We start from the raw sequence: 8,968 nt of genomic DNA on the forward strand, positions 1-8,968 counted from the left end.
TGTACCACCAGACATTTGTTTTGTCCCAGATGACCTTGAACTCAGAGATCCCTTTGCCTTAGTCTCCTGGAACTCATAGCCACTATGCCTCAAGACCTCCATACTAATATCCAATTGAGAAACTTTATCTCCCAGCCTCAGGATCAGGATCACAGGTAACCCTTCCAATTTTGGATTGTAGTTCATTCCAGGTATAGTGAAGTTGACAGCTAGGAATAGCCGCTACAAGTAGCTTTGGTGCTTCTCCTGGTATATATTTTGAGCATGATAAAATTCTAAATGGAGAAAAAAATGCAAGTCTTCTATAGATGCTCTGCTCACATCATTTCTTCTGAGGACCTGATTCAGGAAGCAGACTCTACCTCTTTATATTCATCAGCTATGGAGAGACTTAGTGCTCCCCATGATCAATCTGAATTACAATCCACTCTGTTTATTAATCTTGATATATAAACAAGCATAATAATAGTTGTAATAGTAAATTTATATTTCATATTTTCTTATAGATGTCATTATCCTCTTTTCATTGATTGTGGGGATAAAATGTTTTACAAATGTTATTTGTTAAACAGAAACAGCAGAACCAAAAATGTCTTCCTCTTTGCAAATGATGTCTTAGTTTTAAACAACACCTAATAATTTGTAATGTCTTCATTTTTATATTTTTATATGGGATACATTATAATAATAGGAATAAAGTCAATAGTTTGGACAGTATAATGAATTATTTTATGTTGGAGAAAATTAAGAAATCATGCCCAATTATAATTACTTCTTTTTATAAATCATCTATAAAGAATCCTGTAAACCCTGAGCAATGGTGAGCTAATGAACTCATGCTGGAAGTTGGACAATGGCTTCTTTTTACATGATTATGACCTGTGTTTTGGGAATGTCAAAAACACTGATTTCTTAGCTAATGTACCTCACTCACGTTCAGGAGTAAGAATGGCATGCATCATCTAAGCAGATGACTGCCACTTTCACTGATATCTTGAGCTGTGCTAGGCAGTACTTATCCTTTAAAAAGAGCTAAATACAATTGTTTAATATGAAACTTTCCAGATTTACAGTGGGTCCCTTTTGTGTTTCCTAGAAAAGACTGCAAAGTTATTTTCCAGTGGAAGTAAAAAGCTATTATTCGTTAAGAAGAAATAACTTCATGAACAATAACATGCAAATTTGCTTCTGAGTTCCTAAGAATCTGTTTGGGATTTTTACTTTTTAAAGCCTAACGGGGTTGGGGATTTAGGTCAGTGGTAGAGTGCTTGCCTAGGAAGCGCAAGGCCCTGGGTTCGGTCCCCAGCTCCAAAAAAAACAAACAAAAAAAAAAAAAACCAAAAAAAACAAAAGCCTAACAATATCTGACATGTTGTCAGTGAATCCTTCTAAGTTGCCTACACATTTGAATTTGAAACACTTTCTCTATATAGACCAGACTTGACACAAATTTATAGAGGGCTGTCTCCTTTTGTTCCCCAAGTTTTAAGAAAAGACATATACCATCATGCCCAATAGTTACACAAATATTTTGTGTTGGAGGGTTTTGGTGGATTTGTCTGAGATGCTGTCTTATAACATTGATGAGGCTGTCTTGAAACTTGTAATTCTCCTGAAAGAGCCAGAGTTGAGTGTCAATCTAAAGCCAGTGGGAAAATTACACTACAAACCTCCAAGCACAAAGACCCGGGAAGGTACATCTAGTTTAGTTCCTGAAGCTACTGCAAGCCCAAATATCAAACAAAGTCACCTGTGACTCCCAACCACTCCCCCTTGGAAAGTCCAGAATGGTCCACTGACCAAAAGTTACTTTGAAGGTCACTTAGCCCCATCAATAGTACCTGCCCAGGTACTATTGTTTGAATTCTGCTCCAATTCTTTGAAATCTGCCTCTATCAAAGTTGTATAATTCCCTATTAGAGTCTGCTCGAAGTCATTTCCCCTTGAAGTGGGATGACTGCAACCTGTCAACATGTCAGAATGATTAAACTCCTCTTACTTTTGCATCAATCAACATCTCCATGGGTCTCATTCAAGAGGTCCTGGAAGAGGTTCAATTCAAACTTCACACTCCTTCCCCTATCCATTTGAGAACCATCAAAAAAGAAAGCATTGTGCCAGAAAGGCAGATAGGCTGCCTGCATACCTTTTCTTTTTCTTTCTGTTTCCTCAGACCTGAATCCCCACTATTGCCACTAGGACTGAAATAACACACTAGCAGCATTCTTCCCACATTATTCCCCACATCTCCTATGAATCCAATACACCATTCCCTTCTGATTTCCCTAATCTCACTTGCTACTCTATCCCAGTCCCGATATTAGTAGATAGCCCCTGCTAATCCAAGAGTAGCTTCTCCCAGTGTCAACAATTAGGCTGAATAAGGCCTACATTTCTTCTACTGCTCCTATGTTTCAATGATCCCATTCCCATCCACAGCTCTGTACCTAGAAAACTACTAAGGTCTCCCTTTCATTTTTGAGTCCATTTCCAATGGATCACAAAGACCTTCTTCTCTAACATTCATTTTGCTAACATATTCCAAGAAATTATCCTCTATTACTAACAGGTATTCCATGTGAACACTCAATCTGGACAACCATAAAACAGCCATCACAATCTTGGAAACTCTAGAAAGGAAACAGAAACCAATGAACCAAGCAACAAAACAACAAAGCAAAGAGGAACCAAGAAATCAACACCTAGATGTTTATCACAAACCCAGATGCCAAAACACCTTCTTAAAAATACAATCAACAAATGCTAGGGCCATATATCACCTGTAGAATCCAGGTATTCTACTGTAGAAGGTATTAAATAGTTTGGCATAGGTGAAGAATAAGAAAAATATCTTGAAGTAGATAGATTCCCTAAAGAAAAAGGTAAATATAAAAAAATTGAAGAAAATGAGTAATTTTTTAAAAGAAAGCTAAGAATACACACACACACACACACACACACACACACACACACACACACACACACACACACACACACACACACACACACACACAAACTGTGGAAGGAAAGAAATAAATGACTAAAAATGGAAATATAAGCAGTAACAAAGCAATAAAGTGAGAGAATCCTAAAAATGAAAAGTTTAGGTATTCAACAAACTACACTAGCAGGCTTACCCAACAAAATGCAAGATATGGAAGAGGTAATCTCAGTCATTGAATGAACAGAAGAAGAAAATGCTAAATCCAAAATTATAATGAAAAAAATCGAAGAAATGTGGGACATTATTTCTGAGATATTAAATAATAATAATTAATAAATCTAAATAATAATTAAACAATAAATAAATCTAAGACATTAAATAATAAGAGAAATTTATTGAAAGTTTATTTTATTTGATATTAAATGGCTACTCCAGCTTGTTTCTTGAGACCATTTCATTGAAAAAAATTTTTAATTAATTAAAAATCCCAGCTTTTTACTCTAGGGAATTTTCTGTCTTTGTCACCGGGGTGTTTTTCAATAACAACAAAAATGACAGAAAGTCTACATACACATGGAAGCTGAACAGTGCTCCATGCAATGATAACTTGGCTAAGGAAGAAATAAAGAAGGACATTAAAGACTTTTTAGAATTTAATGAAAATGAAGGCACAACATACCGAAACTTATGGGACACAATGAAAGCACTGCTAAGAGAAAAGTGCACAACTCTGCATGCCTCCAGAAAGAAACTGGAGAGAGCATACACTAGCAACTTGACAGCACATCTAAAAGCTCTAGAAGAAAAAGAAGCAAATACACCCAAGAGGAATAGAAGGCAGGAAATAATCAAAATCCAGGCTGAACCCAACCAAGGGGAAACAAAAAGAACTACAAAAAGAAGTAACAAAACAAGGACCTGGTTCTTTGAGAAAATCAACAATAAAGATAAACCCTTAGCCAGACTAACCAGAGAACACAGGGAGAATATACAACTTAACAAAATCAGAAATGAAATGGAGACATAACAACAGAATCTGAAGAAATTCAAAAAATCATCAGGTCCTACTATAAAAGTCTATATCAAACAAAGCTAGAAAATCTGGATTAAGTGGACAATTTTATAGACAGACACCAGGTACCAAAGTTAAATCAGAATCAGCTAAACCATCTAAACAGTCCCATAACTCTTAAAGAAATAGAAGAAGACATTAAAGTCTTCCAACCAAAAGAAGTCCAGAACCAGATGAATTTAGTGCAGAATTCTATCAGACCTTCATAGAACACCTACTACCAATACTGTCGAAACTATTCCACAAATAGAAAGAGAAGAAACTATGTAGTGTTTTCACACCTAAACCACACAAAGACCCAACAAAGAAAGAGAACTTCAGACCAATTTCCCTTATGAATGTTAACACAAAAATACTCAAATTCTCATAAACTGAATCCAACAACATATCAAAAAAATCATCCATCATGATCAAGTAGCCTTCATTCCAGGGTGCAGGGATGGTTCAGTATATGAAAATCTATCAATGTAATCCACTATATCAGGTTACATCAGTCTCCTGTCAGCATACCCTTCTTGGTATCAGCATGTGTGTCTGGGTTTGGAGACTGTATGAACATGAACTGGACTCCAGGTTGGGCAGGCTCTGAATGGCCATTTCTTCAGTCTCTGCTCCAAACTTTGTCTCCATATCTCCTCCTACGAATATTTTTGTTACCACTTTTAAGGACTGAAGCATCTGCACTTTGGTTGTTCTTCTTGAGCTTCATGTAATTCATCGGGTAATTTGAGCTTGGGTTACCACACTCACGATGATATTTTCTAGTTCCATCCATTTGCCTAGGAATTTCATGATGTCATTGTTTTTCATAGCTGAATAGTACTCCATTATATAGATGTAGCACGTTTTCTGTATTTATTTCTCTGTTGAAGGGCATACAGTTTGCAATCCCACCAACAATGGAGTGTTCCTTTCTCCACATCCTCACCAGCCTCTGTTGTCACCTGAGTTTTTGATCTTAGCCATTCTGACTGGTGTGAAGTGGAATCTCAGGTTTGTTTTGATTTGCATTTCACTGATAACTAATGATGTTGATAACTTTTTTTAGGTGCTTCTCGGCCATTCAATATGGTTCACCTGAGAATTCTTTGTTTAGCTCTGTACCCCATTTTTAATAGGGTTATTTTTCTCTTGGGTGTAAATAACTAAATAATTAAATAAATAAATAAATAATTATTTGTAGTGTAAATAATTACTCTCTAGTAAAAAGCTTTATTAGGTCAAAAAGATGATGATAGAAAGCCTAACCTGTCTCAGCTAGTAGAAATGTAGGCCGAAGGGCAGGGCAGGAGACAGGAGAGGAAAACTACTTTCTGATTTGTTAATATTAGTTTCGGTAGGTTTTTTTTGTTGTTGTTGTTTTGAATTGTTTTATTTATCAATAAATATAGCAATAGTTATAAGTTTGGTGTTTATATTAAAATTCCTGTGGGAGAGAGGTCAATCTAATAGATTCTAATTTTTGGACCAAGGACATGCTACCTTGGATGAAAAGCTGTACATTGATGTTGATAGTTTAAAATAGACTCTGGACCCCTTCCAAAATGATATGGATCAAGTACGACGGGGGAGACCCCACAAAGAACTATAAAATTTAGAGAAAATCAAACAAGACAGGTAAAGATTCATCATACCATTCTTGGCATAACATAAATTAATACTTATTAGAATTGTTTCTTGATGAAATTAACTCATAAAAAAGACAGCTGTCTTTTACCTGTTCAAACAAGAAGCAAAATTACATCCATCCTTAAAGGACTTGTACACGCTAGACAATCCATATGAAAATCTGAAAGGTACTAAATTTTGGTTATAACATTCATATATTCAAAACTGTACAGCTCAGACAAGATTTATCCACTGGAATTCCAAACTTACCTGCTGTTCAATCCTCCTTACTTCCAGAACAGCTTTAGGATTGCTGTTGATTCCAAGTCATATTACCTCATCCAGCCTTTCAGATGGATCCAGTCAGAACAGCAAGCAAGGTCTTTACCTTCCTAATGTACAGAGACTGGATAACAGACAATAACGCTAGCTTTCTTAAGTCTAATCAGTTTTTCTAATTTTCCTAACTCTCGCCCCACCGCTTTACAAAAATTTTCATCATCCACATTCAGCAGGAAGTAGCTATAGAGAGCCATCAGTCCAATTCCCTATGTCTATATGTTTGGTAATATCTATTTAATAAGATATAAATAGGTTGTCTTTTTGAGTTATAATTTGGAAATTGTCATAATTTTGAACAGGGACGAAATAGGTGAGATAAATTACTAATTTTTTTAAACAAAACATTGTGTAGCCATAGTCTTACTTGACTGAAATCTTCATAATTGAAACTACCTAATGTTATTTTTTTTCATTAGTACAAACTTTGTCTTGATACAGTTTTAAGGTTTTCTTTGGTATGGATGCACATATTGATTCAAAATTTTAAAATAATGTTCACACTTAATAGACATTGTGCCTATGCAACTCATTTTAAAAAATATGAGACTTAGACCTAATCCTTCTAATAGCTGTTTACACACTGTTTAAGATGATTTAATAACACAATTTAAGGACCAGATAACACACTCATGGCTTTGTTAGACTATGATTTAATTATAAAACTGGCTAAAAATATAACTAGTTTTAGGTTTAACAGTTCAGAGATACTTTAGATATTCTTCCAAAACATCTGAAATCTACAGGATGTGACATTTAATGTTATTTCATTATTAAAGATATTTTGACCATGAAGTACATCTATTCCTGAAAGCTTCTCCATTCCTCTACAAAGAAGAATTGAACATCTTTACCTCCAGAAACGGATCCATATTTGGTAAGGTTGTCACTGGATAGAAATTATTTATGTTATCTACAGACAATATACTGCCCAAAAGGAGAAACAGAGATGAGATAATCAAATTCTAAGCTCTGCCAAGACAAGGTAAGTTGGTCTCTCATATTTCCTCTTACAAAAGGTCTGTCAGATTATTGTGGGCCAGAAGACTGAAGACAGATGCTCCAATGTTATGAAAAATTAGGGGCTGTACAAGATGTTAGCTGTCTCTATGATTGTTTATGTTTTGGAAGCTATATTTGGTGTTTACTATATACTCAGGCAACATGAGTTTCTGAGTCTTATTTTCTTTTTTTATTTTTTTTGTTTTGTTGTTGTTGTTGTTGTTTTGTTGTTGTTATTGAAGATCAGCCTTAGTCCATGGTGATTTCATAGGATGCTTGCATCATTTTCAGCACATTGTTTTGCACAATTATATCATCAATGTTAAAGAAGTTAGTGTATGGTGCTGAGAAAATATGTTCTTTTGTTTAAGGGTGAAATATTCTGTAGAAAATAATCAAATCAATTGTGTTCATAATTGCTTTTAGTTTCACTGTATTTCTGTTTAGTTTCTGTTTCCATGGTTTGTTCATTTGAAAGAGTGAGCTGTTACAATCTCTCACTATTTCTATGTGAGGTGTAATTTGTGTTTTGAGCTTAAATAACATTTCTTTAACAAATGGATATGCACTTGCATTTAGGGCATAGATGTTCTGAATGGAGAGTTCATCTTGGTGGATTTTTCTGGTGATAAATATGAAGTGTCCTCTGCTTCTCTTTTGATAACTTTGGGTTAAGAGTCTATATCATCAAATATAAGAATAGCTACTCCATCTGGTTTCTTGGTATGATTTGCTTGAAAAAAATTCAAGCCTTTTAGACTAAGGTAGTGTTTGTCTTTGTCATTGAAATGGGTTTCCTATATGCAGCAGAATGTTGGGTGCTGTTTATGTATTCACTCTTTTATCATATGTCTTTGTTGTGGTAGTGGTTTTTGTTGCTGTTGTTTTGTTTTCAATTGCATTTTTATTTACATTTTAAATTTTATCCCATTTCCTGGTTTCCCCTCCCAAATCCCAATATTCCATCTCCCACTGCTTCTATGAGGTTGCTCCCTCACCCACCCACAAGCGTTCTCCCACCTTACCACCTGACATTCCCCTACACTGGGACATCAAGCCTTGACAGGAACAAGGGCCTTTCCTCCCACTGATGTCCGACAAGGCCAGCCTCTGCTACATATGTGAATGGAGGCATAAGTCCTTTCCTGTATTCTCTTGGAATGGTGATTTCATCCCTGGAAGCTCTGGGGGTTGTAGTTAGTTGATATTGTGTTCTTCTTATGTGGTTGCCAAGCCCTTCAGATATCTTAGTCCTTTCTCTAACTCTTCCATTGGGGACTCTGTTCTCAGTTCAATGGTTGGCTGTGAGCATCTGCTTCTTTATTTGTAAGGCTCTGGCAGAGCCTCTGAACAGAATATATTAGGCTCCTTGGGTAATTGAGTCCATTGATATTGAGGGGATGATTCATTGTTGTGAGATGATTAATTTCTTGGTTATCCTTGAGTGTAGTTTCCCTCCATGTATTGGCGTTTTCCTACTATTAAAGATACTGTATAAATTTGGTTTTATTATTGAATATCATCTATGGTGAGTGAGAGTTTTGCTGGGTAGAGTAGCCTTGGCTTGCATTTTTGTTCTCTTTGGGTCTCTATGACATCTGTCCAGGATATTCTGGCTTTTACAGTCTCTATTGAGAAGTCTGGTGTAATTCTGATAGGTCAGCCTTTATATGTTACTTGGTCTTTCTCCTTGCCATTTTTAATATTCATTCATTTTTCTGTGTATTTAGTGCTTTCATTATCAAGTGACAGCTGTGATTTCTATTCTTTTCCAATCTTTCTGGTGTTTTATGGACTTCTTGTATATTTATGGCTACCTTTCTTTAGGTTAGGCACATTTTAATCTATGATTTTGTTGAAGATGCTTTATGGAATTGGGAATCTTCAGTCTTTTCTATACCTCTTAGGTTTGATCTTTAGATTCTGTCTTGAATTTCCCTGATGGGTTATGAGCTTTGTGCACTTTGTATTTTCCGATGGATGCATCAATAATTTCTTTTTTT

Source organism: Rattus rattus, chromosome 10, assembly GCF_011064425.1.
Source record: "Rattus rattus isolate New Zealand chromosome 10, Rrattus_CSIRO_v1, whole genome shotgun sequence".
Classification (NCBI taxonomy): Eukaryota; Metazoa; Chordata; class Mammalia; order Rodentia; family Muridae; genus Rattus; species Rattus rattus.